The 22,741-nt window shown below is 53.9% G+C and overlaps 8 non-coding genes across 8 annotated transcripts; all 8 read right to left on the reverse strand.

Annotated features, from left to right (window-relative positions):
- Positions 1-12,534: 12,534 nt before the first annotated feature.
- Positions 12,535-12,608, reverse strand: TRNAI-UAU (transfer RNA isoleucine (anticodon UAU)). The gene has a single exon. It is a non-coding gene; the product is annotated as a tRNA-Ile (tRNA).
- A 2,722-nt stretch (positions 12,609-15,330) lies between these two features.
- TRNAI-UAU (transfer RNA isoleucine (anticodon UAU)) lies at positions 15,331-15,404 on the reverse strand. Its single transcript has one exon. It is a non-coding gene; the product is annotated as a tRNA-Ile (tRNA).
- A 3,035-nt stretch (positions 15,405-18,439) lies between these two features.
- On the reverse strand, positions 18,440-18,513 carry TRNAI-UAU (transfer RNA isoleucine (anticodon UAU)). Its single transcript has one exon. It is a non-coding gene; the product is annotated as a tRNA-Ile (tRNA).
- A 150-nt stretch (positions 18,514-18,663) lies between these two features.
- Positions 18,664-18,737, reverse strand: TRNAI-UAU (transfer RNA isoleucine (anticodon UAU)). Its single transcript has one exon. It is a non-coding gene; the product is annotated as a tRNA-Ile (tRNA).
- Positions 18,738-19,106: 369 nt separating this feature from the next.
- TRNAI-UAU (transfer RNA isoleucine (anticodon UAU)) lies at positions 19,107-19,180 on the reverse strand. Its single transcript has one exon. It is a non-coding gene; the product is annotated as a tRNA-Ile (tRNA).
- Positions 19,181-20,893: 1,713 nt separating this feature from the next.
- On the reverse strand, positions 20,894-20,967 carry TRNAI-UAU (transfer RNA isoleucine (anticodon UAU)). The gene has a single exon. It is a non-coding gene; the product is annotated as a tRNA-Ile (tRNA).
- Positions 20,968-22,222: 1,255 nt separating this feature from the next.
- TRNAI-UAU (transfer RNA isoleucine (anticodon UAU)) lies at positions 22,223-22,296 on the reverse strand. Its single transcript has one exon. It is a non-coding gene; the product is annotated as a tRNA-Ile (tRNA).
- A 370-nt stretch (positions 22,297-22,666) lies between these two features.
- TRNAI-UAU (transfer RNA isoleucine (anticodon UAU)) lies at positions 22,667-22,740 on the reverse strand. Its single transcript has one exon. It is a non-coding gene; the product is annotated as a tRNA-Ile (tRNA).
- Between the last annotated feature and the right edge of the window lies 1 nt (position 22,741).

Raw genomic sequence — 22,741 nt, forward strand, 5'->3', positions numbered from 1 at the left:
ATAAGCACGACGCTGTAACCAACTGAGCTAGCACGCCAGAACAATTCACGGCATCAAGGTAACCCACTCCATTCGTCCTTCTTCTATCCACACAACACGTTTGTGTGGGCGGCAGAGGAAAAACTGGCCCTCCCTGCGCCACGTACGGTCAGCTGCGCTGAGAGGAGGAGAACAAAAAGGAAACCATGGCCTGCGCAGGGATCGCACGCACGACCTTCGCGTTATTAGCACGACGCTCTAACCAACTGAGCTAGCACGCCAGAACAATTCACGGCATCAAGGTAACCCACTCCATTCGTCCTTCTTCTATCCACACAACACGTTTGTGCGGGCGGCAGGGGAAAAACTGGCCCTCCCTGCGGCACGTACGGTCAGCTGCGCTGAGAGCAGGAGAAAACAAGGAAAACATGGCCTGTGCAGGGATCGCACGTACGACCTTCGCGTTATTAGCACGACACTCTAACCAACTGAGCTAGCTCGCCAGAACAATATACGACATCAAGGTAACCCACTCCATTCGTCCTTATTCTATCCACACAACACGTTTGTGTGGGCGGCAGAGGAAAAACTGGCCTCTCTCTGCGGCACGTACGGTCAGCTGCGCTGAGAGCAGGAGAGAAAATAGGAAACCATGGCCTGCGCAGGGATCGCACTTACGACCTTCGCGTTATTAGCACGACGCTGTAACCAACTGAGCTAGCACGCCAGAACAATTCACGGCATCAAGGTAACCCACTCCATTCGTCCTTCTTCTATCCACACAACACGTTTGTGTGGGCGGCCGAGGAAAAACTGTCCCTCCCTGCGCCACGTACGGTCAGCTGCGCTGAGAGCAGGAGAAAAAAAAGGCAACCATGGCCTGTGCAGGGATCGCACGTACGACCTTCGCGTTATTAGCACGCCACTCTAACCAACTGAGCTAGCACGCCAGAACAATTCACGGCATCAAGGTAACCCACTCCATTCGTCCTTCTTCTATCCACACAACACGTTTGTGTGGGCGGCAGAGGAAAAACTGGCCCTCCCTGCGCGCCACGTACGGTCAGCTGCGCTGAGAGGAGGAGAACAAAAAGGAAACCATGGCCTGCGCAGGGATCGCACGCACGACCTTCGCGTTATTAGCACGACGCTCTAACCAACTGAGCTAGCACGCCAGAACAATTCACGGCATCAAGGTAACCCACTCCATTCGTCCTTCTTCTATCCACACAACACGTTTGTGTGGGCGGCAGAGGAAAAACTGGCCCTCCCCGCGGCACGTACGGTCAGCTGCGCTGAGAGCAGCAGACAAAAAAGGAAACCATGGCCTGCGCAGGGATCGCACGTACGACCTTCGCGTTATTAGCACGACACTCTAACCAACTGAGGCAGCACGCCAGAACAATTCACGGCATCAAGGTAACCCACTCCATTCGTACTTCTATTCATTCAACACGTTTGTGTGGGCGGCAGAAGAAAAACTAGCCCTCCGTGTGCCACGTACGGTCAGCTGCGCTGAGAGCAGCAGAAAAAAAAGGAAACCATGGCCTGTGCAGGGATCGCACGTACGACCTTCGCATTATTAGCACGACACTCTAACCAACTGAGCTAGCAAGCCAGAACAATTCACTGCATCAAGGTAACTCACTCCATTCGTCCTTCGTCTATCTACACAACACGTTTGTGTGGGCGGCAGAGGAAAAACTGGTTCTCCCTGCGCCACGTACGGTCAGCTGCACTGAGAGCAGGAGAAAAAAAAGGAAACCGCGTTATTAGCACGATGCTCTAACCAACTGAGCTAGCACGCCAGAGCAATTCACGGCACGAAGGTAACCCACTCCATTCGTCCTTCCTCTATCCACACAACACGATTGTGTGGGCGGCAGAGGAAAAACTGGTTCTCCCTGCGCCACGTACGGTCAGCTGTGTTGAGAGCAGGAGAAAAAAAAGGAAACCGCGTTATTAGCACGACGCTCTAACCAACTGAGCTATCACGCCAGAACAATTCACGGCATGAAGGTAACCCACTCCATTCGTCCTTCTATCCACACAACACGTTTGTGCGGGCGGCAGGGGAAAAACTGGCCCTCCCTGCGGCACGTACGGTCAGCTGCGCTGAGAGCAGGAGAAAAAAAACGAAACCATGGTCTGCGCAGGGATCGCACGTACGACCTTCGCGTTATTAGCACGACGCTCTAACCAAGTGAGCTAGCAGGCCAGAACAGTTCACGGCATCAAGGTAACCCACTCCATTCGTCGTTCTAGCCACACAACACGTTTGAGTGGGCGGCAGAGGAAAAACTGGCCCTCCCTGCGCCACGTACGGTCAGCTGCGCTGAGAGCAGGAGCAAAAAAGGAAACCATGGCCTGCGCAGGGTTCGCACTTACGATCTTCGCGTTATTAGCACGACGCTCTAACCAACTGAGCTAGCAGACCAGAACAATTCACGGCATTAAGGTAACCCACTCCATTCGTCCTTCTTCTATCCACACAACACGTTTGTGTGGGCGGCCGAGGACAAACTGTCCCTCCCTGCGCCACGTACGGTCAGCTGCGCTGAGAGCAGGAGAAAAAAAGAAAACCATGGCCTGCGCAGGGACCGCACGTACGACCTTCGCGTTTTAAGCACGACGCTGTAACCAACTGAGCTAGCACGCCAGAACAATTCACGGCATCAAGGTAACCCACTCCATTCGTCCTTCTATCCACACAACACGTTTGTGTGGGCTGCAGAGGAAAAACTGGCCTCTCTCTGCGGCACGTACGGTCAGCTGCGCTGAGAGCAGGAGAACAAAAAAAGGCAACCATGGCCTGTCCAGGAATCGCACGTACGACCTTCGCGTTATTAGCACGCTACTCTAACCAACTGAGCTAGCACGCCAGAACAATTCCCGGCATCAAGGTAACCCACTCCATTCGTCCTTCTTCTATCCACACAACACGTTTGTGTGGGCGGCAGAGGAAAAACTGGCCCCTCTCTGCAGCACGTACGGTCAGCTGCGCTGAGAGCAGGAGAAAAAAAACGAAACCATGGCCTGCGCAGGGATCGCACGTACGACCTTCGCGTTATAAGCACGACGCTGTAACCAACTGAGCTAGCACGCCAGAACAATTCACGGCATCAAGGTAACCCACTCCATTCGTCCTTCTTCTATCCACACAACACGTTTGTGTGGGCGGCAGAGGAAAAACTTGCCTCTCTCTGCGGCACGTACGGTCAGCTGCGCTGAGAGCAGGAGAAATAAAAGGAAACCATGGCCTGCGCAGGGATCGCACGTACGACCTTCGCGTTATTAGCACGACGCTATAACCAACTGAGCTAGCACGCCAGAACAATTCACGGCATCAAGGTAACCCACTCCATTCGTCCTTCTTCTATACACACAACACGTTTGTGCGGGCGGCAGGGGAAAAACTGGCCCTCCCTGCGGCACGTACGGTCAGCTGCGCTGAGAGCAGGAGAAAAAAAGGAAACCATGGCCTGTGCAGGGATCGCACGTACGACCTTCGCGTTATTAGCACGACGCTGTAACCAACTGAGCTAGCAGGGCAGAACAATTCACGGCATCAAGGTAACCCACTCCATTCGTCCTTCTATCCACACAACACGTTTGAGTGGGCGGCAGAGGAAAAACTGGCCCTCCCTGCGCCACGTACGGTCAGCTGGGCTGAGAGCAGGGGCAAAAAAAGGAAACCATGGCCTGCGCAGGGATCGCACGTACGACCTTCGCGTTATTAGCACAACGCTGTAACCAACTGAGCTATCACGCCAGAACAATTCACGGCATCAAGGTAACCCACTCCATTCGTACTTCTATTCATTCAACACGTTTGTGTGGGCGGCAGAAGAAAAACTAGCCCTCCGTGTGCCACGTACGGTCAGCTGCGCTGAGAGCAGCAGAAAAAAAAGGAAACCATGGCCTGTGCAGGGATCGCACGTACGACCTTCGCATTATTAGCACGACACTCTAACCAACTGAGCTAGCAAGCCAGAACAATTCACTGCATCAAGGTAACTCACTCCATTCGTCCTTCGTCTATCTACACAACACGTTTGTGTGGGCGGCAGAGGAAAAACTGGTTCTCCCTGCGCCACGTACGGTCAGCTGCACTGAGAGCAGGAGAAAAAAAAGGAAACCGCGTTATTAGCACGATGCTCTAACCAACTGAGCTAGCACGCCAGAGCAATTCACGGCACGAAGGTAACCCACTCCATTCGTCCTTCCTCTATCCACACAACACGATTGTGTGGGCGGCAGAGGAAAAACTGGTTCTCCCTGCGCCACGTACGGTCAGCTGTGTTGAGAGCAGGAGAAAAAAAAGGAAACCGCGTTATTAGCACGACGCTCTAACCAACTGAGCTATCACGCCAGAACAATTCACGGCATGAAGGTAACCCACTCCATTCGTCCTTCTATCCACACAACACGTTTGTGCGGGCGGCAGGGGAAAAACTGGCCCTCCCTGCGGCACGTACGGTCAGCTGCGCTGAGAGCAGGAGAAAAAAAACGAAACCATGGTCTGCGCAGGGATCGCACGTACGACCTTCGCGTTATTAGCACGACGCTCTAACCAAGTGAGCGAGCAGGCCAGAACAGTTCACGGCATCAAGGTAACCCACTCCATTCGTCGTTCTAGCCACACAACACGTTTGAGTGGGCGGCAGAGGAAAAACTGGCCCTCCCTGCGCCACGTACGGTCAGCTGCGCTGAGAGCAGGAGCAAAAAAGGAAACCATGGCCTGCGCAGGGTTCGCACTTACGATCTTCGCGTTATTAGCACGACGCTCTAACCAACTGAGCTAGCAGACCAGAACAATTCACGGCATTAAGGTAACCCACTCCATTCGTCCTTCTTCTATCCACACAACACGTTTGTGTGGGCGGCCGAGGACAAACTGTCCCTCCCTGCGCCACGTACGGTCAGCTGCGCTGAGAGCAGGAGAAAAAAAGAAAACCATGGCCTGCGCAGGGACCGCACGTACGACCTTCGCGTTTTAAGCACGACGCTGTAACCAACTGAGCTAGCACGCCAGAACAATTCACGGCATCAAGGTAACCCACTCCATTCGTCCTTCTATCCACACAACACGTTTGTGTGGGCTGCAGAGGAAAAACTGGCCTCTCTCTGCGGCACGTACGGTCAGCTGCGCTGAGAGCAGGAGAACAAAAAAAGGCAACCATGGCCTGTCCAGGAATCGCACGTACGACCTTCGCGTTATTAGCACGCTACTCTAACCAACTGAGCTAGCACGCCAGAACAATTCCCGGCATCAAGGTAACCCACTCCATTCGTCCTTCTTCTATCCACACAACACGTTTGTGTGGGCGGCAGAGGAAAAACTGGCCCCTCTCTGCAGCACGTACGGTCAGCTGCGCTGAGAGCAGGAGAAAAAAAACGAAACCATGGCCTGCGCAGGGATCGCACGTACGACCTTCGCGTTATAAGCACGACGCTGTAACCAACTGAGCTAGCACGCCAGAACAATTCACGGCATCAAGGTAACCCACTCCATTCGTCCTTCTTCTATCCACACAACACGTTTGTGTGGGCGGCAGAGGAAAAACTTGCCTCTCTCTGCGGCACGTACGGTCAGCTGCGCTGAGAGCAGGAGAAATAAAAGGAAACCATGGCCTGCGCAGGGATCGCACGTACGACCTTCGCGTTATTAGCACGACGCTATAACCAACTGAGCTAGCACGCCAGAACAATTCACGGCATCAAGGTAACCCACTCCATTCGTCCTTCTTCTATACACACAACACGTTTGTGCGGGCGGCAGGGGAAAAACTGGCCCTCCCTGCGGCACGTACGGTCAGCTGCGCTGAGAGCAGGAGAAAAAAAGGAAACCATGGCCTGTGCAGGGATCGCACGTACGACCTTCGCGTTATTAGCACGACGCTGTAACCAACTGAGCTAGCAGGGCAGAACAATTCACGGCATCAAGGTAACCCACTCCATTCGTCCTTCTATCCACACAACACGTTTGAGTGGGCGGCAGAGGAAAAACTGGCCCTCCCTGCGCCACGTACGGTCAGCTGGGCTGAGAGCAGGGGCAAAAAAAGGAAACCATGGCCTGCGCAGGGATCGCACGTACGACCTTCGCGTTATTAGCACAACGCTGTAACCAACTGAGCTATCACGCCAGAACAATTCACGGCATCAAGGTAACCCACTCCATTCGTCCTTCTTCTATCCACACAACACGTTTGTGTGGGCGGAAGAGGACAAACTGGCCCTCCCTGCGCCACGTACGGTCAGCTGCGCTGAGAGCAGGAGAAAAAAAAGGAAACCATGGCAAGCGCAGGGATCGCACGTGCGACCTTCGCGTTATTAGCAAGACGCTGTAACCAACTGAGCTAGCACGCCAGAACAATTCACGGCATCAAGGTAACCCACTCCATTCGTCCTTCTTCTATCCACACAACACGTTTGTGTGGGCGGCAGAGGAAAAACTGGCCCTCCCTGCGCCACGTACGGTCAGCTGCGCTGAGAGGAGGAGAACAAAAAGGAAACCATGGCCTGCGCAGGGATCGCACGCACGACCTTCGCGTTATTAGCACGACGCTCTAACCAACTGAGATAGCACGCCAGAACAATTCACGGCATCAAGGTAACCCACTCCATTCGTCCTTCTTCTATCCACACAACACGTTTGTGTGGGCGGCAGAGGAAAAACTGGCCCTCCCTGCGGCACGTACGGTCAGCTGCGCTGAGAGCAGGAGAAAAAAAAGAAAACCATGGCCTGCGCAGGGATCGCACGTACGACCTTCGCGTTATTAGCACGACGCTCTAACCAACTGAGCTAGCAGGGCAGAACAATTCACGGCATCAAGGAAACCCACTCCATTCGTCCTTCTTCTATCCACACAACACGTTTGTCTGGGCGAAAGAGGACAAACTGGCCCTCCCTGCGCCACGTACGGTCAGCTGCGCTGGGAGCAGGAGAAAAAAAAGGAAACCATGGCCTGCGCAGGGACCGCACGTACGACCTTCGCGTTATAAGCACGACGCTGTAACCAACTGAGCTAGCAGGCCAGAACAATTCACGGCATCAAGGTAACCCACTCCATTCGTCCTTTTTCTATCCACACAACACGTTTGTGTGGGCGGCAGAGGACAAACTGGCCCTCCCTGCGCCACGTACGGTCAGCTGCGCTGAGAGCAGGAGAAAAAAAAGGAAACCATGGCCTGCGCAGGGATCGTACGACCTTCGCGTTATTAGCACGACGCTGTAACCAACTGAGCTAGCACGCCAGAACAATTCACGGCATCAAGGTAACCCACTCCATTCGTCCTTCTTCTATCCACACAACACGTTTGTGTGGGCGGCAGAGGACAAACTGGCGCTCCCTGCGCCACGTACGGTCAGCTGCGCTGAGAGCAGGAGAAAAAAAAGGAAACCATGGCCTGCGCAGGGATCGCATGTGCGACCTTCGCGTTATTAGCACGACGCTCTAACCAACTGAGCTAGCACGCCAGAACAATTCACGGCATCAAGGTAACCCACTCCATTCGTCCTTCTATCCACACAACACGTTTGTGTGCGCGGCAGAGGAAAAACTGGCCCTCCCTGCGGCACGTACGTTCAGCTGCGCTGAGAGCAGGAGAAAAAAAAAGGAAACCATGGCCTGCGCAGGGATCGCACGTACGACCTTCGCGTTATAAGCACGACGCTATAACCAACTGAGCTAGAAGCCAGAACAATTCACGGCATCAAGGTAACCCACTCCATTCGTCCTTCTTCTATCCACACAACACGTTTGTGTGGGCGGCAGGGGCAAAACTGGCATCTCTCTGCGGCACGTATGGTCGGCTGCGCTGAGAGCAGGAGCAAAAAAAAGGAAACCATGGCCTGTGCAGGGATCGCACGTACGACCTTCGCGTTATTAGCACGACACTCTAACCAACTGAGCTAGCACGCCAGAACAATTCACGGCATCAAGGTAACCCACTCCATTCGTCCTTATTCTATCAACACAACACGTTTGTGTGGGCGGCAGAGGAAAAACTGGCCCTCCCTGCGGCACGTACGGTCAGCTGCGCTGAGAGCAGGAGAAAAAAAAGGAAACCATGGCCTGCGCAGGGATCGCACGGCCGACCTTCGCGTTATAAGCACGACGCTCTAACCAACTGAGCTAGCACGCCAGAACAATTCACGGCATCAAGGCAACCCACTCCATTCGTCCTTCTTCTATCCACACAACACGTTTTTGCGGGCGGCAGAGGAAATACTGGCCCTCCCTGCGGCACGTACGGTCAGCTGCGCTGAGAGCAGGAGTAAAAAAAGGAAACAATGGCCTGCGCAGGGATCGCACGTGCGACCTTCGCGTTATTAGCACGACGCTCTAACCAACTGAGCTAGTACGCCAGAACAATTCAAGGCTTCAAGGTAACCCACTCTATTCGTCCTTCTTCTATCCGCACAACACGTTTGTGCGGGCGGCTGAGGAAAAACTGGCCCTCCCTGCGGCACGTACGGTCAGCTGCGCTGAGAGCAGGAGAAAAAAAAGGAGACCATGGCCTGCGCAGGGATCGCACGTGCGACCTTCGCGTTATTAGCACGACGCTATAACCAACTGAGCTAGCACGCCAGAACAATTCACGGCATCAAGGTAACCCACTCCATTCGTCCTTATTCTATCCACACAACACGTTTGTGTGGGCGGCAGAGGAAAAATTGTCCTCTCTCTGCGGCACGTACGGTCAGCTGCGCTGAGAGCAGGAAAAAGAAAGGAAACCATGGCCTGCGCAGGGATCGCATGTACGACCTTCGCGTTATTAGCACGACGCTATAACCAACTGAGCTAGCACGCCAGAACAATTCACGGCATCAAGGTAACCCACTCCATTCGTCCTTCTTCTATCCACACAACACGTTTGTGTGGGCGGCAGGGGAAAAACTGGGGCACGTACGGTCAGCTGCGCTGAGAGCAGGAGTAAAAAAAGGAAACAATGGCCTGCGCAGGGATCGCACGTGCGACCTTCGCGTTATTAGCACGACGCTCTAACCAACTGAGCTAGTACGCCAGAACAATTCAAGGCTTCAAGGTAACCCACTCTATTCGTCCTTCTTCTATCCGCACAACACGTTTGTGCGGGCGGCAGAGGAAAAACTGGCCCTCCCTGCGGCACGTACGGTCAGCTGCGCTGAGAGCAGGACAAAAAAAAGGAAACCATGGCCTGCGCAGGGATCGCACGTACGACCTTCGCGTTATTAGCACGACACTCTGACCAACTGAGCTAGCACGCCAGAACAATTCACGGCATCAAGGTAAACCACTCCATTCGTCCTTCTATCCATTCAACACGTTTGTGTGGGCGGCAGAGTAAAACTAGCCCTCCCTGCGCCACGTACGGTCAGCTGCGCTGAGAGCAGGAGACAAAAAAGGAAACCATGGCCTGCGCAGGGATCGCACGTACGTCCTTCGCGTTATTAGCACGACACTCTAACCAACTGAGGCAGCACGCCAGAACAATTCACGGCATCAAGGTAACCCACTCCATTCGTACTTCTATTCATTCAACACGTTTGTGTGGGCGGCAGAAGAAAAACTAGCCCTCCGTGTGCCACGTACGGTCAGCTGCGCTGAGAGCAGCAGAAAAAAAAGAAAACCATGGCCTGTGCAGGGATCGCACGTACGACCTTCGCATTATTAGCACGACACTCTAACCAACTGAGCTAGCAAGCCAGAACAATTCACTGCATCAAGGTAACTCACTCCATTCGTCCTTCGTCTATCTACACAACACGTTTGTGTGGGCGGCAGAGGAAAAACTGGTTCTCCCTGCGTCACGTACGGTCAGCTGCACTGAGAGCAGGAGAAAAAAAAGGAAACCGCGTTATTAGCACGATGCTCTAACCAACTGAGCTAGCACGCCAGAGCAATTCACGGCACGAAGGTAACCCACTCCATTCGTCCTTCCTCTATCCACACAACACGATTGTGTGGGCGGCAGAGGAAAAACTGGTTCTCCCTGCGCCACGTACGGTCAGCTGTGTTGAGAGCAGGAGAAAAAAAAGGAAACCGCGTTATTAGCACGACGCTCTAACCAACTGAGCTATCACGCCAGAACAATTCACGGCATGAAGGTAACCCACTCCATTCGTCCTTCTATCCACACAACACGTTTGTGCTGGCGGCAGGGGAAAAACTGGCCCTCCCTGCGGCACGTACGGTCAGCTGCGCTGAGAGCAGGAGAAAAAAACGAAACCATGGCCTGCGCAGGGATCGCACGTACGACCTTCGCGTTATTAGCACGACGCTCTAACCAAGTGAGCTAGCAGGCCAGAACAGTTCACGGCATCAAGGTAACCCACTCCATTCGTCGTTCTATCCACACAACACGTTTGAGTGGGCGGAAGAGGACAAACTGGCCCTCCCTGCGGCACGTACGGTCAGCTGCGCTGAGAGCAGGAGAAAAAAAAGGAAACCATGGCCTGCGCAGGGATCGCACGTGCGACCTTCGCGTTATTAGCACGACGCTATAACCAACTGAGCTAGCACGCCAGAACAATTCACGGCATCAAGGTAACCCATTCTATTCGTCCTTCTTCTATCCGCACAACACGTTTGTGCGGGCGGCAGAGGAAAAACTGGCCCTCCCTGCGGCACGTACGGTCAGCTGCGCTGAGAGCAGGACAAAAAAAGGAAACCATGGCCTGCGCAGGGATCGCACGTACGACCTTCGCGTTATTAGCACGACGCTATAACCAACTGAGCTAGCACGCCAGAACAATTCACGGCATCAAGGTAACCCACTCCATTCGTCCTTCTTCTATCCACACAACACGTTTGTGCGGGCGGCAGAGGAAAAACTGGCCCTCCCTGCGGCACGTACGGTCAGCTGCGCTGAGAGCAGGACAAAAAAAAGGAAACCATGGCCTGCGCAGGGATCGCACGTGCGACCTTCGCGTTATTAGCACGACGCTATAACCAACTGAGCTAGCACGCCAGAACAATTCACGGCATCAAGGTAACCCAGTCCATTCGTCCTTCTTCTATCCACACAACACGTTTGTGTGGGCGGCAGGGGAAAAAACTGGGGCACGTACGGTCAGCTGCGCTGAGAGCAGGAGACAAAAAAGAAAACCATGGCCTGTGCAGGGATCGCACGTACGACCTTCGCGTTATTAGCACGACATTCTAACCAACTGAGCTAGCACGCCAGAACAATTCACGGCATCAAGGTAAACCACTCCATTCGTCCTTCTATCCATTCAACACGTTTGTGTGGGCGGCAGAGGAAAAACTAACCCTCCCTGTGCCACATACGGTCAGCTGCGCTGAGAGCAGGAGATAAAAAAGGGAACCATGGCCTGCGCAGGGATCGCACGTACGACCTTCGCATTATTAGCACGACACTCTAACCAACTGAGCTAGCAAGCCAGAACAATTCACTGCATCAAGGTAACTCACTCCATTCGTCCTTCGTCTATCTACACAACACGTTTGTGTGGGCGGCAGAGGAAAAACTGGTTCTCCCTGCGCCACGTACGGTCAGCTGCGCTGAGAGCAGGAGAAAAAAAGGAAACCGCGTCATTAGCACCACGCTCTAACCAACTGAGCTAGCACGCCAGAACCATTCATGGCATGAAGGTAACCCACTCCATTCGTCCTTCTTCTATCCACACAACACGTTTGTGTGGGCGGCAGAGGAAAAACTGGTTCTCCCTGCGCCACGTACGGTCAGCTGCACTGAGAGCAGGAGAAAAAAAAGGAAACCGCGTTATTAGCACGATGCTCTAACCAACTGAGCTAGCACGCCAGAGCAATTCACGGCACGAAGGTAACCCACTCCATTCTTCCTTCCTCTATCCACACAACACGATTGTGTGGGCGGCAGAGGAAAAACTGGTTCTCCCTGCGCCACGTACGGTCAGCTGTGTTGAGAGCAGGAGAAAAAAAAGGTAAACGCGTTATTAGCACGACGCTCTAACCAACTGAGCTATCACGCCAGAACAATTCACGGCATGAAGGTAACCCACTCCATTCGTCCTTCTATCCACACAACACGTTTGTGCGGGCGGCAGGGGAAAAACTGGCCCTCCCTGCGGCACGTACGGTCAGCTGCGCTGAGAGCAGGAGAAAAAAAACGAAACCATGGCCTGCGCAGGGATCGCACGTACGACCTTCGCGTTATTATCACGACGCTCTAACCAAGTGAGCTAGCAGGCCAGAACAGTTCACGGCATCAAGGTAACCCACTCCATTCGTCGTTCCATCCACACAACACGTTTGAGTGGGCGGCAGAGGAAAAACTGTCCTTCCCTGCGCCACGTACGGTCAGCTGCGCTGAGAGCAGGAGAACAAAAAGAAAACCATAGACTGCGCAGGGAACGCACGTACGACCTTCGCGTTATTAGCACGACGCTCTAACCAACTGAGCTAGCAGGCCAGAACAATTCACGGCATCAAGGTAACCCACTCCATTCGTCCTTCTTCTATCCACACAACACGCAACACGTTTGTGTGGGTGGCAGGGGAAAAACTGGCCCTCCCTGCGGCACGTACGGTCAGCTGCGCTGGAAGCAGGAGAAAAAAAAGGAAACCATGGCCTGCGCAGGGATCGCACGTGCGACCTTCGCGTTATAAGCACAACGCTCTAACCAACTGAGCTAGCACGCCAGAACAATTCACGGCATCAAGGTAACCCACTCCATTCGTCCTTCTATCCACACAACACATTTTGTGTGCGCGGCAGAGGAAAAACTGGCCCTCCCTGCGGCACGTACGGTCAGCTGCGCTGAGAGCCGGAGAAAACAAAAAGGAAACCATGGCCTGCGCAGGGATCGCACGTACGACCTTCGCGTTATAAGCACGACGCTATAACCAACTGAGCTAGAAGCCAGAAAAATTCACGGCATCAAGGTAACCCACTCCATTCGGCCTTCTTCTATCCACACAGCACGTTTGTGTGGGTGCAGAGGAAAAACTGGCCCTCCGTGTGGCACGTACGGTCAGCTGCGCTGAGAGCAGGAGAAAAAAAAGGAAACCATGGCCTGCGCAGGGATCGCACGTACGACCTTCGCGTTATTAGCACGACGCTGTAACCAACTGAGCTAGCAGGGCAGAACAATTCACGGCATCAAAGTAACCCACTCCATTCATCCTTCCATCCACACAACACGTTTGTGTGCGCGGCAGAGGAAAAACTGGCCCTCCCTGCGGCACGTACAGTCAGCTGCGCTGAGAGCAGGAGAAAAAAAAGGAAACCATGGCCTGCGCAGGGATCGCACGTACGACCTTCGCGTTATTAGCACGACGCTCTAACCAACTGAGCTAGCAGGGCAGAACAATTCACGGCATCAAGGAAACCCACTCCATTCGTCCTTCTTCTATCCACACAACACGTTTGTGTGGGCGGAAGAGGACAAACTGGCCCTCCCTGCGCCACGTACGGTCAGCTGCGCTGAGAGCAGGAGAAAAAAAAGGAAACCATGGCCTGCGCAGGGATCGCACGTACGACCTTCGCGTTATAAGCACGACGCTATAACCAACTGAGCTAGAAGCCAGAACAATTCACGGCATCAAGGTAACCCACTCCATTCGTCCCTCTTCTATCCACACAACACGTTTGTGTGGGCGGCAGGGGAAAAACTGGCCCTCCCTGCGGCACGTACGGTCAGCTGCGCTGAGAGCAGGAGAAAAGAAAGTAAACCATGGCCTGCGCAGGGATCGCACGTACGACCTTCGCGTTATTAGCACGACGCTATAACCAACTGAGCTAGCACGCCAGAACAATTCACGGCATCAAGGTAACCCACTCCAATCGTCCTTCTTCTATCCACACAACACGTTTGTGTGGGCGGCAGAGGAAAAACTGGCATCTCTCTGCGGCACGTACGGTCAGCTGCGCTGAGAGCAGGAGCAAAAAAAAGGAAACCATGGCCTGTGCAGGGATCGCACGTACGACCTTCGCGTTATTAGTACGACACTCTAACCAACTGAGCTATCACGCCAGAACAATTCACGGCATCAAGGTAACCCACTCCATTCGTCCTTATTCTATCCACACAACACGTTTGTGTGGGCGGCAGAGGAAAAACTGGCCCTCCCTGCGGCACGTACGGTCAGCTGCGCTGAGAGCAGGACAAAAAAAAGGAAACCATGGCCTGCGCAGGGATCGCACGTACGACCTTCGCGTTATTAGCACGACACTCTAACCAACTGAGCTAGCAAGCCAGAACAATTCACTGCATCAAGGTAACTCACTCCATTCGTCCTTCGTCTATCTACACAACACGTTTGTGTGGGCGGCAGAGGAAAAACTGGTTCTCCCTGCGCCACGTACGGTCAGCTGCGCTGAGAGCAGGAGAAAAAAAGGAAACCGCGTCATTAGCACCACGCTCTAACCAACTGAGCTAGCACGCCAGAACCATTCATGGCATGAAGGTAACCCACTCCATTCGTCCTTCTTCTATCCACACAACACGTTTGTGTGGGCGGCAGAGGAAAAACTGGTTCTCCCTGCGCCACGTACGGTCAGCTGCACTGAGAGCAGGAGAAAAAAAAGGAAACCGCGTTATTAGCACGATGCTCTAACCAACTGAGCTAGCACGCCAGAGCAATTCACGGCACGAAGGTAACCCACTCCATTCTTCCTTCCTCTATCCACACAACACGATTGTGTGGGCGGCAGAGGAAAAACTGGTTCTCCCTGCGCCACGTACGGTCAGCTGTGTTGAGAGCAGGAGAAAAAAAAGGTAAACGCGTTATTAGCACGACGCTCTAACCAACTGAGCTATCACGCCAGAACAATTCACGGCATGAAGGTAACCCACTCCATTCGTCCTTCTATCCACACAACACGTTTGTGCGGGCGGCAGGGGAAAAACTGGCCCTCCCTGCGGCACGTACGGTCAGCTGCGCTGAGAGCAGGAGAAAAAAAACGAAACCATGGCCTGCGCAGGGATCGCACGTACGACCTTCGCGTTATTATCACGACGCTCTAACCAAGTGAGCTAGCAGGCCAGAACAGTTCACGGCATCAAGGTAACCCACTCCATTCGTCGTTCCATCCACACAACACGTTTGAGTGGGCGGCAGAGGAAAAACTGTCCTTCCCTGCGCCACGTACGGTCAGCTGCGCTGAGAGCAGGAGAACAAAAAGAAAACCATAGACTGCGCAGGGAACGCACGTACGACCTTCGCGTTATTAGCACGACGCTCTAACCAACTGAGCTAGCAGGCCAGAACAATTCACGGCATCAAGGTAACCCACTCCATTCGTCCTTCTTCTATCCACACAACACGCAACACGTTTGTGTGGGTGGCAGGGGAAAAACTGGCCCTCCCTGCGGCACGTACGGTCAGCTGCGCTGGAAGCAGGAGAAAAAAAAGGAAACCATGGCCTGCGCAGGGATCGCACGTGCGACCTTCGCGTTATAAGCACAACGCTCTAACCAACTGAGCTAGCACGCCAGAACAATTCACGGCATCAAGGTAACCCACTCCATTCGTCCTTCTATCCACACAACACATTTTGTGTGCGCGGCAGAGGAAAAACTGGCCCTCCCTGCGGCACGTACGGTCAGCTGCGCTGAGAGCCGGAGAAAACAAAAAGGAAACCATGGCCTGCGCAGGGATCGCACGTACGACCTTCGCGTTATAAGCACGACGCTATAACCAACTGAGCTAGAAGCCAGAAAAATTCACGGCATCAAGGTAACCCACTCCATTCGGCCTTCTTCTATCCACACAGCACGTTTGTGTGGGTGCAGAGGAAAAACTGGCCCTCCGTGTGGCACGTACGGTCAGCTGCGCTGAGAGCAGGAGAAAAAAAAGGAAACCATGGCCTGCGCAGGGATCGCACGTACGACCTTCGCGTTATTAGCACGACGCTGTAACCAACTGAGCTAGCAGGGCAGAACAATTCACGGCATCAAAGTAACCCACTCCATTCATCCTTCCATCCACACAACACGTTTGTGTGCGCGGCAGAGGAAAAACTGGCCCTCCCTGCGGCACGTACAGTCAGCTGCGCTGAGAGCAGGAGAAAAAAAAGGAAACCATGGCCTGCGCAGGGATCGCACGTACGACCTTCGCGTTATTAGCACGACGCTCTAACCAACTGAGCTAGCAGGGCAGAACAATTCACGGCATCAAGGAAACCCACTCCATTCGTCCTTCTTCTATCCACACAACACGTTTGTGTGGGCGGAAGAGGACAAACTGGCCCTCCCTGCGCCACGTACGGTCAGCTGCGCTGAGAGCAGGAGAAAAAAAAGGAAACCATGGCCTGCGCAGGGATCGCACGTACGACCTTCGCGTTATAAGCACGACGCTATAACCAACTGAGCTAGAAGCCAGAACAATTCACGGCATCAAGGTAACCCACTCCATTCGTCCCTCTTCTATCCACACAACACGTTTGTGTGGGCGGCAGGGGAAAAACTGGCCCTCCCTGCGGCACGTACGGTCAGCTGCGCTGAGAGCAGGAGAAAAGAAAGTAAACCATGGCCTGCGCAGGGATCGCACGTACGACCTTCGCGTTATTAGCACGACGCTATAACCAACTGAGCTAGCACGCCAGAACAATTCACGGCATCAAGGTAACCCACTCCAATCGTCCTTCTTCTATCCACACAACACGTTTGTGTGGGCGGCAGAGGAAAAACTGGCATCTCTCTGCGGCACGTACGGTCAGCTGCGCTGAGAGCAGGAGCAAAAAAAAGGAAACCATGGCCTGTGCAGGGATCGCACGTACGACCTTCGCGTTATTAGTACGACACTCTAACCAACTGAGCTATCACGCCAGAACAATTCACGGCATCAAGGTAACCCACTCCATTCGTCCTTATTCTATCCACACAACACGTTTGTGTGGGCGGCAGAGGAAAAACTGGCCCTCCCTGCGGCACGTACGGTCAGCTGCGCTGAGAGCAGGACAAAAAAAAGGAAACCATGGCCTGCGCAGGGATCGCACGTACGACCTTCGCGTTATTAGCACGACGCTATAACCAACTGAGCTAGCACGCCAGAACAATTCACGGCATCAAGGTAACCCACTCCATTCGTCCTTATTCTATCCACACAACACGTTTGAGTGGGCGGCAGAGGAAAAATTGGCCTCTCACTGCGGCACGTACGGTCAGCTGCGCTGAGAGCAGGCGAAAGAAAGGAAACCATGGCCTGCGCAGGGATCGCACGTACGACCTTCGCGTTATTAGCACGACACTCTAACCAACTGAGCTAGCACGCCAGAACAATTCACGGCATCAAGGTAAACCACTCCATTCGTCCTTCTATCCATTTAACACGTTTGTGTGGGCGGCAGAGTAAAACTAGCCCTCCCTGCGCCACGTACGGTCAGCTGCGCTGAGAGCAGCAGAAAAAAAAGGAAACCATGGCCTGCGGAGGGATCGCACGTACGACCTTCGCGTTATTAGCACGACACTCTAACCAACTGAGGCAGCACGCCAGAACAATTCACGGCATCAAGGTAACCCACTCCATTCGTCCTTCTATCCACACAACACGTTTGAGTGGGCGGCAGAGGAAAAGCTGGCCCTCCCTGCGGCACGTACGGTCAGCTGCGCTGAGAGCAGGAGAACAAAAAGAAAACCATGGACTGCGCAGGGAACGCACGTACGACCTTCGCGTTATTAGCACGACGCTGTAACCAACTGAGCTAGCACGCCAGAACAATTCACGGCATCAAGGTAACCCACTCCATTCGTCCTTTTTCTATCCACACAACACGTTTGTGTGGGCGGCAGAGGAAAAACTGGCTCTCCCTGCGCCACGTACGGTGAGCTGCGCTGAGAGCAGGAGAAAAAAAAAGGAAACCATGGCCTGCGCAGGGATCGCACGTGCGACCTTCGCGTTATAAAAACAACGCTCTAACCAACTGAGCTAGCACGCCAGAACAATTCACGGCATCAAGGTAGCCCACTCCATTCGTCCTTCTATCCACACAACACATTTTGTGTGCGCGGCAGAGGAAAAACTGGCCCTCCCTGCGGCACGTACGGTCAGCTGCGCTGAGAGCAGGAGTAAAAAAAGGAAACAATGGCCTGCGCAGGGATCGCACGTGCGACCTTCGCGTTATTAGCACGACGATCTAACCAACTGAGCTAGTACGCCAGAACAATTCACGGCATCAAGGTAACCCACTCTATTCGTCCTTCTTCTATCCGCACAACACGTTTGTGCGGGCGGCAGAGGAAAAACTGGCCCTCCCTGCGGCACGTACGGTCAGCTGCGCTGAGAGCAGGACAAAAAAAGGAAACCATGGCCTGCGCAGGGATCGCACGTACGACCTTCGCGTTATTAGCACGACGCTATAACCAACTGAGCTAGCACGCCAGAACAATTCACGGCATCAAGGTAACCCACTCCATTCGTCCTTCTTCTATCCACACAACACGTTTGTGTGGGCGGCAGAGGAAAAACTGGCCCTCCCTACGCCACGTACGGTGAGCTGCGCTGAGAGCAGGAGAAAAAAAAGGAAACCATGGCCTGCGCAGGGATCGCACGTACGGCCTTCGCGTTATAAGCACGACGCTCTAACCAACTGAGCTAGCAGGCCAGAACAATTCACGGCATCAAGGTAACCCACTCCATTCGTCCTTCTTCTATCCACACAACACGTTTGTGTGGGTGGCAGGGGAAAAACTGGCCCTCCCTGCGGCACGTACGGTAGCTGCGCTGGGAGCAGGAGAAAAAAAAAAGGAAACCATGGCCTGCGCAGGGATCGCACGTGCGACCTTCGCGTTATAAGCACAACGCTCTAACCAACTGAGCTAGCACGCCAGAACAATTCACGGCATCAAGGTAACCCACTCCATTCGTCCTTCTATCCACACAACACATTTTGTGTGCGCGGCAGAGGAAAAACTGGCCCTCCCTGCGGCACGTACGGTCAGCTGCGCTGAGAGCAGGAGAAAAAAAAGGAAACCATGGCCTGCGCAGGGATCGCACGTACGACCTTCGCGTTATAAGCACGACGCTATAACCAACTGAGCTAGAAGCCAGAAAAATTCACGGCATCAAGGTAACCCACTCCATTCGTCCTTCTTCTATCCACACAACACGTTTGTGTGGGCGGCAGAGGAAAAACTTGCCGTCCGTGTGGCACGTACGGTCAGCTGCGCTGAGAGCAGGACAAAAAAAAGGAAACCATGGCCTGCGCAGGGATCGCACGTGCGAACTTCGCGTTATAAGCACGACGCTCTAACCAACTGAGCTAGCAGGCCAGAACAATTAACGGCATCAAGGTAACCCACTTCATTCGTCCTTCTTCTATCCACACAACACGTTTTTGTGTGGGCGGCAGCGGAAAAACTGGCCCTCCCTGCGGCACGTACGGTCAGCTGCGCTGAGAGCAGGAGATAAAAAAGGCAACCATGGCCTTCGCAGGGATCGCACGTACGACCTTCGCGTTATTAGCACGACGCTGTAACCAACTGAGCTACCAGGGCAGAACAATTCACGGCATCACGGTAACCCACTCCATTCGTCCTTCTTGTGTCCACACAACACGTTTGTGTGGGCGGAAGAGGACAATCTGGCCATCCCTGCGCCACGTACGGTCAGCTGCGCTGAGAGCAGGAGCAAAAAAAGGAAATCCATGGCCTGCGCAGGGATCGCACATACGACCTTCGCGTTATTAGCACGACGCTGTAACCAACTGAGCTAGCAGGGCAGAACAATTCACGGCATCAAGGTAACCCACTCCATTCATCCTTCCATCCACACTACACGTTTGTGTGCGCGGCAGAGGAAAAACTGGCCCTCCCTGCGGCACGTACGGTCAGCTGCGCTGAGAGCAGGATAAAAAAAAGGAAACCATGGCCTGCGCAGGGATCGCACGTGCGACCTTCGCGTGTTATTAGCACGACGCAGTAACGAACTGAGCTACCACGCCAGAACAATTCACGGCATCAAGGTAACCCACTCCATTCGTCCTTCTTCTATCCACACAACACGTTTGTGTGGGCGGCAGAGGAAAAAGTGGCGCTCCCTGCGCCACGTGCGGTCAGCTGCGCTGAGAGCAGGAGAAAAGAAAGGAAACCATGGCCTGCGCAGGGATCGCACGTACGACCTTCGCGTTATAAGCACGACGCTATAACCAACTGAGCTAGAAGCCAGAACAATTCACGGCATCAAGGTAACCCACTCCATTCGTCCTTCTTCTATCCACACAACACGTTTGTGTGGGCGGCAGAGGAGAAACTGGCCCTCCCTGCCTCACGTACGGTCAGCTGCGCTGAGAGCAGGAGAAAAAAAAGGAAACCATGGCCGGCGCAGGGATCGCACGTACGACCTTCGCGTTATTAGCACGACGCTCTGACCAACTGAGCTAGCAGGGCAGAACAATTCACGGCATCAAGGAAACCCACTCCATTCGTCCTTCTTCTATCCACACAACACGTTTGTGTGGGCGGCAGGGGAAAAACTGGCCCTCCCTGCGGCACGTACGGTCAGCTGCGCTGAGAGCAGGAGAAAAGAAAGGAAACCATGGCCTGCGCAGGGATCGCACGTACGACCTTCGCGTTATTAGCACGACGCTATAACCAACTGAGCTAGCACGCCAGAACAATTCACGGCATCAAGGTAACCCACTCCAATCGTCCTTCTTCTATCCACACAACACGTTTGTGTGGGCGGCAGAGGAAAAACTGGCATCTCTCTGCGGCACGTACGGTCAGCTGCGCTGAGAGCAGGAGCAAAAAAAAGGAAACCATGGCCTGTGCAGGGATCGCACGTACGACCTTCGCGTTATTAGCACGACACTCTACCCAACTGAGCTAGCACGCCAGAACAATTCACGGCATCAAGGTAACCCACTCCATTCGTCCTTATTCTATCCACACAACACGTTTGTGTGGGCGGCAGAGGAAAAACTGGCCCTCCCTGCGGCACGTACGGTCAGCTGCGCTGAGAGCAGGAGAAAAAAAAGGAAACCATGGCCTGCGCAGGGATCGTACGTGCGACCTTCGCGTTATAAGCACGACGCTCTAACCAACTGAGCTAGCACGCCAGAACAATTCACGGCATCAAGGTAACCCACTCCATTCGTCCTTCTTCTATCCACACAACACGTTTGTGCGGGCGGCAGAGGAAAAACTGGCCCTCCCTGCGGCACGTACGGTCAGCTGCGCTGAGAGAAGGAGTAAAGAAAGGAAACAATGGCCTGCGCAGGGATCGCACGTGCGACCTTCGCGTTATTAGCACGACGCGCTAACCAACTGAGCTAGTACGCCAGAGCAATTCACGGCATCAAGGTAACCCACTTTATTCGTCCTTCTTCTATACGCACAACACGTTTGTGCGGGCGGGAGAGGAAAAACTGGCCCTCCCTGCGGCACGTACGGTCAGCTGCGCTGAGAGCAGGACGAAAAAAAGGAAACCATGGCCTGCGCAGGGATCGCACGTACGACCTTCGCGTTATTAGCACGACGCTGTAACCAACTGAGCTAGCACGCCAGAACAATTCACGGCATCAAGGTAACCCACTCCATTCGTCCTTCTATCCACACAACACGTTTGAGTGGGCGGCAGAGGAAAAGCTGGCCCTCCCTGCGGCACGTACGGTCAGCTGCGCTGAGAGCAGGAGAAAAAAACGAAACCATGGCCTGCGCAGGGATCGCACGTACGACCTTCGCGTTATTAGCACGACGCTCTAACCAAGTGAGCTAGCAGGCCAGAACAGTTCACGGCATCAAGGTAACCCACTCCATTCGTCCTTCTATCCACACAACACGTTTGAGTGGGCGGCAGAGGAAAAACTGGCCCTCCCTGCGCCACGTACGGTCAGCTGCGCTGAGAGCAGGAGCAAAAAAAGGAAACCATGGCCTGCGCAGGGTTCGCACTTACGATCTTCGCGTTATTAGCACGACGCTCTAACCAACTGAGCTAGCAGGCCAGAACAATTCACTGCATTAAGGTAACCCACTCCATTCGTCCTTCTATCCACACAACACGTTTGTGTGGGCGGCGGAGGAAAAACTGTCCCTCCCTGCGCCACGTACGGTCAGCTGCGCTGAGAGCAGGGGAACAAAAAGAAAACCATGGACTGCGCAGGGAACGCACGTACGACCTTCGCGTTATTAGCACGACGCTGTAACCAACTGAGCTAGCAGGCCAGAACAATTCACGGCATTAAGGTAACCCACTCCATTCGTCCTTTTTCTATCCACACAACACGTTTGTGTGGGCGGCAGAGGAAAAACTGGCCCTCCCTGCGCCACGTACGGCGAGCTGCGCTGAGAGCAGGAGAAAAAAAAAGGAAACCATGGCCTGCGCAGGGATCGCACGTGCGACCTTCGCGTTATAAGCACAACGCTCTAACCAACTGAGCTAGCACGCCAGAACAATTCACGGCATCATGGTAACCCACTCCATTCGTCCTTCTATCCACACAACACATTTTGTGTGCGCGGCAGAGGAAAAACTGGCCCTCCCTGCGGCACGTACGGTCAGCTGGGCTGAGAGCAGGAGTAAAAAAAGGAAACAATGGCCTGCGCAGGGATCGCACGTGCGACCTTCGCGTTATTAGCACGACGCTCTAACCAACTGAGCTAGTACGCCAGAACAATTCACGGCATCAAGGTAACCCACTCTATTCGTCCTTCTTCTATCCGCACAACACGTTTGTGCGGGCGGCAGAGGAAAAACTGGCCCTCCCTGCGGCACGTACGGTCAGCTGCGCTGAGAGCAGGAGAAAAAAAAGGAAACCATGGCCTGCGCAGGGATCGCACGTACGGCCTTCGCGTTATAAGCACGACGCTCTAACCAACTGAGCTAGCAGGCCA

The sequence above is a fragment of the Amblyomma americanum genome, chromosome 8 (genome assembly GCF_052857255.1).
Source record: "Amblyomma americanum isolate KBUSLIRL-KWMA chromosome 8, ASM5285725v1, whole genome shotgun sequence".
NCBI lineage: Eukaryota > Metazoa > Arthropoda > Arachnida > Ixodida > Ixodidae > Amblyomma > Amblyomma americanum.